The sequence below is a fragment of the Vicugna pacos genome, chromosome 29 (genome assembly GCF_048564905.1).
Source record: "Vicugna pacos chromosome 29, VicPac4, whole genome shotgun sequence".
NCBI classification, from domain to species: domain Eukaryota; kingdom Metazoa; phylum Chordata; class Mammalia; order Artiodactyla; family Camelidae; genus Vicugna; species Vicugna pacos.
The window spans coordinates 1,404,786-1,416,282 of record NC_133015.1 but is presented as its reverse complement, the minus strand read 5'-3'; the positions used below and the strand labels follow the sequence as shown (position 1 = coordinate 1,416,282).

Here is an 11,497-nt window from a genome sequence, read left to right as displayed (position 1 = left end):
CCTCTCTTTCTGTCTCTCTATCCCTTTCATTTTACTAAGTCAGGAACCTGGAATTTAAGTTACTGGTCCTGAAAGCACTTACAGAGGCACAGTTGTTGATGTCCTCGGTAAAGATTTTAAGTGGAATGGTTTTTGGCTGCTCCTTCTCCTTGGCGAGATCGATGTATCTAAAGTGGAGTCAGTGAATTAGCCCTTAGCTTGTTTCAAGTCAATCCTTTAAGTATACTTTGTTATTTTTGAAAAGCGTATGGATAGATTCAGCAGAATCAAATCAGGGGCTGGGAGAAAAGATGCAGAAATATTTCAGGAAAATAAGACGTGACCCAGAAAAGAATAGGTTGCCTTGTCATGTAAGATTTGGGCAGCAGAGCCAGTCCTCAGCTTTTCTTGCCTAGATGAGAGGGCCCCCGGCACCTTCCGGGGTTCCAGGGGAGGAAGGCACAGTTGCTTTGAGAATCACTCAGGACAGTAAGTAAGCTGCGTTTCTGGAAATTGAGTGTATATATTGAGAATCGTGTTAGCGCCAAGCATTAGGACGGAGAGAAGGGGAACAGGAGAGATGAACAGTATGAGCAAAACGAAGCAGAACGTGCTTGTAAGGGACAGCGTGTCAGTTACAGGAGCGGCCGGGGCAGAGCTCCAGGGGTTTGAGGGCCATCTGACAGTTCCCACCAAGCGGAGGAAGGAGAGTGGGGGGGCCCTGCCTGGAAGGGATCTGTGCTCTTTTCTCATGGATTAAAGATGTGCAATACGCGTACTGACAAAGTACCTCTCAAGGAAGGCGCGCCATTTGTCCCTTCTTTCTGAAGAACTGCAAGATTAAAAATTGAGAGAAAGAAATTAAACCGCATAAAATTCTTGTACTGACATGTTAAACACTGTTCCGATAAATGTATCAGCGTCCTGTGGTTACTGATGGGGCTGCATGTGTCAGTGTTACCTCCTCATAACTGGGCTTGTGATGGGCCCTGCTCTTTTATAAGCAGTGCTAGAGCAATGGGAAGTAGGTCTTAGAGTGGGAGAGCAGTTGGTTTGAAACGTAAACCCCTAAGTGCAGCTCTGTATGATGCAAGCTGTGTCATCGTGGGCGAGTCACTTAACCACTCTGAGCTTCAAGTTCCGACACTGAAAAGGGGTTAATCATACCCCAGAGTGTTCCCTCAGCTGAGGTGCTATTTACAGGTAAAGAGCTGCAGTATTTGAGTTACATCATACTTAAGAATTGGCGTTTGAATGGAACTCTTGTGTTCCATTCACATCTTTTTATGAAGAAACCCTGCCATACTGTATTCCTTTATGTGTAGAGCATCTGGCCAGTTGTAATTCATTAAATGAGTGCTTCATGACTGTAACCCTCTGGTGAAGGTCAATCTGCCTATTGCTAAATTAGAGATTCCTGTTGTCTCTGCTACAGTCTCTGCAGCATTTTAATCTCCAAAGCTGAAACGCTTTAACGTCCATTCCCACATGGACTTACCTCCTACTAGGCTTTTATTTATTGTGATAAATCACACGTACCGGCAGATTGCCCATTCGTGACCTTCAGTACATCAACAGTGTTGTGCAGCCATTACCACGGTCTCGTTCTGGACTGTTTTCATCACTCAATAGCAAAAGAACTCTTGTGTCCATTAAGCACTGACTCCCGATTCCACCCCGATCCTCAGCCCCCACCCCACCTTTTGTTTATCCATTCCTCAGTTGGTAAACACTTAGGTCGTTTCTAATTTTTTTTTTTTTTTGGCTACTGTGGATAATGCTGCTCTGAACATTTCTGTATAAATTTTTGTGTGGATGTATCTGTTCATTTCTCGTGGCTGTTGTAAAGGGGCTGCCACATTTTATTTTCCTGCCAACAGCACTGCTCCTGCCTTTGCCATCACCGTATCAGACCCAGTTCATCGGGGAAGTAGAATGCCCACTGATCTCCCCACCCTGCATATGTGCATGAACACAGCTTGTAATGACTCGGGCCAGTCTGCAGAAGAGTAAAACAGCAAATAGCCAGGCACTGGGTGCCAGGCAGTGTTACTGCTTTATGTGTGTTTATGCAGCCTTTATAACCAGTATAACATGTAAACATGGCTTTTTCATTTCCCCCCTTATTAGAAAAAATGTTTGTTGGACATTCCGTTATCAAAACCTTTGTATATTCCCAATTGAAACTGCCTCCTTTCACTTGCAACATGGAAACGGTATTAAATAATAGCATTAATCTTTAGAGAAGTAATTCATTGAAAGAAAATATGTAGAGAATGATACAAAGACATGATTCTTCCCAGAAAGCTTTGGGAATTTTCTTTAAGTCAACAGCTGCAGTCTAGAATTTCATACATTAACAGCCTGGTAACATTGTAGTTGTCTTTACGATGACAGGTGAGATTTTGGTAGCACGGGGTGAGGAGGGCAAGACAGAAGAGTTGCGTGCGTGTGACGCACACTCGATGTGCACGAGGAGAATGAGACTTGGGCTGTGGTTGTTGCAGGTGGCACGTGTGAAAGTTGCATGACCCCCGTGAACGCAGAAGTGCTGACTCAGGATGGCCATGTTCCCTGTCCTCACTCTAACCAAGAATGTCTTGGTAAACTGACCTGCTCTCCATGGAATCATACCTTTGTTTGAAGATGGTGACCTGTCTACAGACACCAAAGAAGATAGTCCGTGCACAGCAATTAGGACTATCTAATATATGATGATTCATTTTATTTCTATAATTAAATGCTGTCTTTAAAGGAATTCACTTGGGAGTGTAAAGACAATTTTTCAAATGTAATTGGACTACTTGATAGTACTTGGTCAAGAAAGACATTGCGGGGATTTAGAAACAGAGATGCTCTCTGGGCATCAGGGGCAGGCTGTTAGAGAGGGCCCTGGACACTTGACCTCGTGATCCTCCTTCCACTTACAGGAACACCACAGACACGTGACGGTCCCGCTCCCCACGGGGCTCCTGTAGCCCACTTGAAAAAACCACGGATCAAAACTAAAGGAAAGTCCTCCAGTAGCTCCCCCTATTTACCGTCAGTTGCACCTAAAACCCTTTTTGAGGGGCACGGTGTACAGCATAACACGTGTCATCATGGGAGGTCAGAGAGTGAGTCACTGACTGAATATATAATCTAATTAAAATATTTTCCTTCCAAACTCATGTAATAGACAGGACCAAGCTATAGGTCTTACTTAAAGGTGGCCACAAAGTTGACCGTGGGCCAGCCCAAGACGAAGGACTTGGGTGCATTGATGGCTTCCCCTGCTTTATTTGTGCAATCGCCCATCCACACGTTGTTCAATGGGATTTCGTATTTGATTTTAAAGTTCCATCTATACCTGCAAAGATAACCACACAAGACTTCTGTTAGTTTGTTTCTTAAACGTAATGGAGCCACTGTGTTCATGCTGAAATGCTAGTTCTTGCTGCTGCAGGCAAAGCATGGCTCCTTCATCCCTATGACCCTCTGTGCACAGCCCAGGGAGTGGTTAGGCAGGCCTGTGCCCAGTGTGTGTTGAGCAGAGGCTGGTTGAGGAAGGCTCTGAAAGTACTTTGATGGCAGCAAATAGGCATTTTCTGAATGCTGAGAATTGAGAATGGACCATGGTTTATATTGTAGAAATCAGAGAACCATTAAATCATTTATTCTTGTATTTGTTATTATATATTTAGCTTTTATAATTATTCTAATTAATGTATTATTCATTCATTTCTTGCTTCAAAAAGTATTGCAGGGACTGAACAAAGTTACATGATACATGATTTGTAAAAATAGTTATGCAGTCTTTTTGACAGAGACAAAGGGGTTTAGAATACATTTTTGACCTTAATGTTTGAGATTTCCTAGCTTTTGAAGGATAGGTTATTTTAAATTTCCTTCCTTAAGATTTTGTCCATACCATTTTCTCTTAGATTCTAGCTAAAGCTGAAAAAATGTTAGCAGACAGACTAAACCCAACTTAAAAATCAGTGAATCAGTCAATCCCAGACCGGTGGCCAGGACGTCTTCTGTGTAAGTGAAGGTCATGCTTCTCATGTGCCTCTGAGGGGTGAGAAGGTGATTGTCACCAGGAAACCTGCTTTCTGACTGTTTCTGCCTATTCTCCTTCGACTTCTGACATCAGATGACCATATCTTTTGGTTAATTCACACGTGTACCGTTCACGGAGGCGTAGCATTTGATTTAATCATAGCTCCACACCCTGTGAAGGATGCCGAGAGAACTTGGGCCCAGCGCTCTAGAAGCCGTGCTGTTCAGAACCACATGTAGAAATACTCAAGGTTAAGTCAGCTCAGAGTCCCCTCATGTGCAGGAATTCCTATGACTCCACTGATTCATGTAGTTAAGCTACAACTCTTCAGTGTGATTTATGGAATGAAAATAGTTTCTCAGGAAGCCCACCTGAAAGGTGTAGATACAAAGCTTCGGGCACCATGAGTGTAAATGTGATGGAAACTCACCTTCTGATACAAGATGGTCTTTTGCTACATTCTGTTTCATCAGTTTTACTCTATGCGTATTTGAAGATTTGCATGAAACACAACTGTCAGATAAAATTATGTTTCTAGACAATGACTAAAGTCATCATCAAGATGGAATTATGTGGTGGTGGGATTGATAGATACATACCTGCTAGATGTTACACATTATCCTTCTCATGTAGGCGTCTGTGTGTATAGACTCTCAAGGTACCATGTGGAAACTTTCAGATATACTGACCTGGGAAAACTTACTTCAGTAATTCTCTCCTTAGTTCCATCAGGTGCCACGATTATGCACTCCCTTGAACGTAAACCAGGAAGTTGTCCAGAAACCCAGAGCATGGCTTCACAAATGACTCTCCTGTAACCCTGAGCACTTACCATATTGCAAGCACTGGTCTAGATATTTTATAAATGTTATTTCACTTAATTGCCAAACAACCACACCATATAGTCATTATTTGCCCCATTTTATAGGTGAGGGAACTCACAAGAAGCCTAATAAGTAAATTGCCAAAAGCAACGAAAAAGGGGTTGGAACCCAGACAGCCTAACTCATGAGCCTATTCTGACAAGCACTTGGCATCCATGGTTGTTGACCTATAGTTCCCTGAAGTACCCACCTCTGCCTCCACCTCCTTCGTCCTCTTTGTGCAGAGCCACCAGCTTTTCTGATGGCAGTGTTCTTTGATTTGGTGAGTGAGATGGTAAATCTTGTTACATGGTATCAAAAAGTCAGATGTTAGTATGGAAATACTTAAAATGTACCACAAGAAAGCTTTCTGCTCTAGGGGATTCTCCTAGGGCCTGACTGTGTTCCTTCACATCCAGTCACCTACTCTGAGATTTTCCCAGTAGGAGTTAGAGGATGAATCTCATGTTAAGTGTCTCAGGAAGAGAAGGGTGAACAGGACTCAAGTTTGCATTTCTATCATGTGTCCCGTATTACGATGTATTGACAAGACAGGTACCCCTCCCTTCTCCTCCCCCTTAACCTTTATACCAGAGGGTGAGCCCCAGTGAGCTGTGGGACTTACAAGGTCCTAGGAAGATTCCCCTTTTCTAAGGTAGGGGTGTTCCCTGAGATGCTTGGGAGCTGGGGTCGTGAAGTATCCTGTAAGTACCTCTGTCCTTTCACTGCTAAGTTTTTAGTAATCTTCATCTTTAGAGTTAAATAAAGTGTCTTTCATTGTCTCTGCGTTCTTTACTAACTAAATTTGAGGATAGTGATGCGTCAAGATGGGCGCGCTCTGTGCAGTCCCCGTGTGCAGTTCTTCATGGGCGTCTACTAGTATTAGTATCTTAATGTTTACCATAGAGATCCTGTTGTAAAAACTAAACTAATAGTTTGGTAGAAAGTAACTTCCTGAGCATTCTAGTGAATATCAGAAGTGATAGTGAAGGCTGTATCTGGCGGCAAGTCTTGAGAACAGAAGTGTCTAATGTGTGTAGTAGGAAAACGATGACAAAAATCTCAAGAGGATTCTCACTGAGTTTCAGCATCTCCCACAACTGGAGAAACATTAGTGAAGAAGGAAACACTGAAGCCCCGTGTATGATTACATACAAACTGAAATACACTTCTTATGACCAGATACAAAGGTAGCAGTTAGTCAGCTATTCCGTGTGTGCTGCTTTCTGAGGGAGAAATCCAAGGATGGCTCAGTTTCCAGCTGCACTGCAGGTGAGCTGGGGAAGAGTGGAAGCTTAGTTCCCCCCCTTCTTCAGGCTAAGTGGAAACACTTGGTGGTAAACTCAGGTCATTAAGTTGAACAGATTGATTCAGGACATAACACAATACTCCATCTAAGAGTGAGGCCTGGCAGGGAAGAAAGAAGTTTCTTGTTCCAGGATGCTGTATAATTAGCTGTTGTTTCTTTCTGGAAAATATGCAAAATTCTTCATATGCATAATGGTCATGAATATACTCAAATGTTGTTATGGGAATGATCTTGAAGGTAGTTTGCTAAAAATCATGAGAACTTGTGCAAGGTGGCAGCGCTCGGGCCTGCTAGTTACAGCTACCGACGGAATTGCACCTCCCCCATCTCTGCCAGCGCCTCCTTTTATCCACTGAAGCCCTCACTCACAGTAAGACTGTATTCGCAGACAGAGCTTTTCTGGTGTGATTAAGGTTAAATGAGGTCATCAAGGTAAGAGTCTAATGCAATCGGATTGGTGGGCTTCTAAGAGGAGGGAGAGAGACCTCCCACGTGCAGAAAGTTTTGCAAATACAAACCAGATGTGGTGACTGCTGGTTACAGCCCTTCAGCATAGTGTTTCCACCCCTTCCTGTGGCCTGTGGGACCCCATGTGACTAGACCCCCTGAACACAGTATCCTGCCAGATACGCCCCATGCTGTGGGCTCCTGTCACATTGGCCTTCAGTGCACTTCTCCCTTCCAGGGTCCAGGCTGTTCCCCCAGCCTACAAGGTGCAGGCGCTTTGTCTGGGAATGATGGCTGCTGCTCACCCTGTGGGTCTAGCTTAACGGCTGCCAATTGGAGTGGTCCTGCTGGACACCCCTGTGTCATACGGGCTCATCATCTTTACATGGCATCCTGCCTACCTTTTATCAAAAGCAGTAGTAATGGTCAGTAACTTCCCCCCGATTTATCGTCTGTCTGTAAGCCCCATACAAGAGAGCCCCTGCCTGCCACATGTTTTACTGTAAGGGGTAGTGAACATGCAACTTGACGATTATCGAGAGAGCATAGTATGTGCATACTTGGTGTTGGAGATCAGTAGTTTGTCCCTGTACAGGAACAGCTGCCTCTTCTTCTTCCTCCAGCCTGTTTGGAGCTTGGCTGGGCCGAACATCATCACAACACGTTGGGTGCCCTCATATGGTGACGCGTTGTCCCTGTGGGCGTCCACCGGAATAGAAGGGCTTTCCCTGCAAAACATCAAACACCACAGAACAGCTAGTCACTGGTCAAGTATTTGATGGAGTTTATGTTAAATGTCAAGGTGGACACTAAAAATTAGCCTCAGTCTCCCGAACAAGGCTTCACAGCTCCCAATCAGGAGTTGGTAAGTTATAGAAAGCAACTGAAAGAAATGAGGTCGCTTAGGGGGTTGATGTGGATGGAAAACAGTTTATCAGGGACAGAGTGCCAAGGCATGGCACATTTTGAGGTGGGGAAAAGGAGAAAAGAGCAGAGTTGATTTGTAAACTATAAGGAAGAGGAACAAACTTAAGTGATGAGTGTATTACAAGAAGATAAAAAACTAATCAAAAGCAAGGAAAACCCAAATAGGATAATTTGTGGGCTAACACAGATAAAGTTATATGAAGGTTACAGAGAAGTAATTACAGTTTGGTTTCATTTTAACACAAAAATTATTTTAAATAAGTGAGGATTGTGGTAAATTGACTATATTGTAAATCAATATTTAGATATTTGGGAAACATTCTCAAAGTTCCGGAAATGATACTGGAGTCATTAAAAAGTTTCTAAATATGAGGAAGTGCTTCGCTATTACTTGGCTTTGCTACAGCTGAGCTCTAACAGAACTTCCGATCATAATAGGTAAAACACCTGAATTCAACTGAGCTTAAAAACTGATATGTAGACCAGAGATTATCGTAAATCTACAGAAAATTCTTTCCCATGAAGTCAAGAAAGTGAGCCCCCCCCCCAGCCAAGAACGTCAAACCTGCTGTCTGGTACTCAGCAGCGCTGAATCTTATGGACACGAGTAGCTTTTCATGAAACCAGTGCTGAAGATAAAAAGTAGTTCCTATATTTTAGAGGAAACAAAGCCCCTCCTGGGACCACTAGTCTGCTCTGATGATCAAAAATAGTGTCTGTACGTGTGTGTGTGACTGCACTGCTATGCTGTACCCCAGAAATTAACACAACATTGTCAACTTACATTATATCCTGGACAACTTTTTAGTTGAAATATAGTAAGTAAATGGAATGTTAACAGTGAAAAAATAGCGTATGAAAAGATTACCTCATATAGTCAAACCTTGAATGATCACCTGCAAGCTCATTGCTTGAGGTGAACATCCTGTCGTCTTCAGCTCTGTGCTCTGGAAACCGAGTGTGTCTCCAGCACTTGGCAGAGTGCTGTGAACTCCTCGACGAAGCCTGAGCTTCTGCCGCAGGCAGGGTTCTGGCCATTGTGATGTCAGGGTTCTGAGGCTCATGCCGTAACTGACAAACTGACATACTTGTTTCCCTGATTTTGCCTCCATCTTTTGACTTTTAAAAATCAACCTCTTCATGTTGAGATAACTGTAGATTGCAGTGTAGCTATAAGAAATAGCAAAGAGGGCCTATAACCTTTCACGCGGTTTCCCCAATGGTAGCATCTCTCTAGGTTTTACTGCAGTATCATAACTAGGATATTAACATGGATACAGTCAAGACGCAGAACATCCCCTCGAGGATCCTTCCTGTTACTCCTTCTCAGCCGCGCAGACCCCCCCCCACTCTGCCATCTCTCAGTCCCTGGAAACCTGTGATACGTTCCCCATTTCTTTAATTCTGGCATTTCTAGAATGTTGTGTCAATGGGATCATACAGTGCATAACCGTTTGGGGTTTGCTCTTTTGCAGTGAGCACGGGTCGAGATTCGTCAGGATTGAGGCGGGTAGAAATAGTCGGTTCCTCTGTAACTCCTAGCAGTGGTGCATGATAGGGATGAGTCACAGTTTGCTGAACCGACTGTTGAGGGACGTCTGGGTCGGTCTTCAGTTTGGGGGTCTTACAAACCAAGCTGCAACCAGTGTGTGTGTGCAGGTGTTTGTGTTAACACAAGTGTTCATTTCCCTGGGCAAATGCTGGGTGGTGGTGTAGCTGTTGTGGCTGTGCTTTGTGTTCTAAGCAACTGTCAGAAGTTGTTTCCCCAAGTGGCGGCACCGTTTCTCATTCTCACCAGCACTGTATGCCTGGGTCAGTTTCCCCACCTGCACACACACATCAGGTGGGTCATTTTTTATTTTAGGCATCTGATAGCTGTGTGGTGCCATCTCACTGTGGGTTTAATTTGCATTTCCCTCGTGGTTAGTGATGCTCAGTATCCTTTTGTGCTTATTTGCCATCTGTGTGTCTTCAGTGCTGTGAGACCTGTAGTAACCTGCTACAGACTTTGTATGTAGAGACAGGATTCTCTCTCCAGTAGAAAACTGACCAGGGCGCAGATGAGGAGGCTGCTGCCCAGATGGTTTAGACGCTGTCAAGCAAGACCGCCGTGATAGAACCAAAGGCTTCAAATCCAATTGACTCAGGAGTTCACCTAACGTCTTTTCATAGGAGCAGGCACATTGACAACTGCAGAGGACTGAAATTCAACCATAGTAGCAAAAAAGTGTGTGGTTCCTTTCGTTGGCTCGTAATGGTTACCTGAATACATATGTTTTATCCCCCAGTAACTTCGAAGGACCTTGAGGAAAGAGTCTCTCTTATTTATCATTTAATTCTCACAGGCCTTGACACATTGGAGGGATTCAAAACATTTTATTGAGTAAGCGAATGAAATAAGTTTCTGCCACGGAGGAAGGGAAAAAGGGATACTCTGAAATAGTCTTTCTTTAATTTTATTCATTCAGCAGAGGGTTTGAGCGTGTAATTAAAGAAAGACACCTGGTTAGGTTTGGAGAGCAGGGAGCAAATGGACTCAGACTCAGTTCTCTCAGAAAGCCTAGATTTGCATGGTGGAGGCAGAAATTAAACAGATTCCCACCAATAAATGTGTTAACACGAGACTTTTGGGTATGAAGAAAAGTGGTGAGATGAGTAATTAAAAGAGGAACACCTGTGTTTGATTGTGGAGCGGTCTGGCAAGGAAGGGTTATTTGAAAAGCTCATTTGAAATGAATTTTAAAAGGTAGTTTTGAATTATTTGGAGAGGATGCGAAAGGCAGGAGGAGAGAGAGGAAAAGAAAGGAGAGAAAGTCAAGTTCGTGTGTTGGGCAGGATGGTGTCATATTTCCATGTCGAAGGGATAGGATTTGAGCTTATGAAATTTCAGAGACATGCAAGAGTTTCCTAGAAAGTGAAATAAGTCTGAAAAGTAGGTGGAGGCCAGAAGCACGGGTCTTTTTAGTCCTTTGGGCCTTGTTCAGGCTTCTCATTTTCAAACCAATCTAGCGTGAGTGGCATGTAGATAGTGGCCTCCAGGCCCTTCTCCCCACTTGTAAAGGGAAGTTCTGGTCTGGACCTGCTTGCCTGTCTTTACAGCCATGGGAGCTCACGGGGCAGCAGTTTCCGGCCCCTCATCCAGCATCTGCCAGAGTCTGTCTAAGGCAAGAAATGTAGGCAGACATGTCTCTGCACCTTCCCCAATTCCCAGATCCTGTCCACTCTCTGCCTCTCCCCTTTGGAGAGGGAGGTTAGAGGCCAAGGAACCATGTCCCCTTCTGGAATCCAGTCCCTGGTCATCAAGACTGATGTATCAGAATGGCTTTGGGGAGCTTTTCAGGCAGTCCTCCCCCAGAGGTTCTGAGTCAGCAGATCCCGAAAACCTGTATTTATAAAAAGCCTTCAGCATGACTAGTGTATGTAACCAGCACTGTGATTGTGTTTTAGGCATCCACTGAGAAAGAAGTGGGGTTCTTATGCCATGTTCCCCTTCAGTGTGAAGCAAAGGGGAGAAAACATTTTCCTAGAAAGACCAAAGGAGCTTTCCTTAGTGATGTAATAGTTTTAAATCTTACAGCTTACTTTCTTCCAAAGTACAATTGTCCTTTTCCTTTTATGAAAGCGCTATGAGTGGAATGTCAGTGACTGGGTCTGTTTTCATGTATTTCATTAAACACTGAACTTTCACCCTAAATACCCAGTAGAAGAGGTGATCCTGTGTCACTAGTACCAGCATTTAAGCATGTTGCAAAATCAGTTTTCTTAGTTCTATTTTTTCCCTTAAATTTCTAAATATTTGGTTAAATATCTGTACTCGAAAATGGAGTGTGTAGTGTCAGGTGTATACATTCTAGAACCCAGTTACCTAGTTCTCAATCCCTCTTCATTATTTACTACCTACCTGACAAGACTAGGAGAGCCAGGTCCACT

The 11,497-nt window shown here is 43.7% G+C and overlaps 1 protein-coding gene across 1 annotated transcript in view; it reads left to right on the top strand.

Annotated features, from left to right (window-relative positions):
* Positions 1-11,497, top strand: part of LOC116277790 (adhesion G protein-coupled receptor B1-like) — a 155,173-nt gene that overhangs the window by 132,466 nt on the left and 11,210 nt on the right. The gene's annotated exons all lie outside the window — the stretch shown is intronic.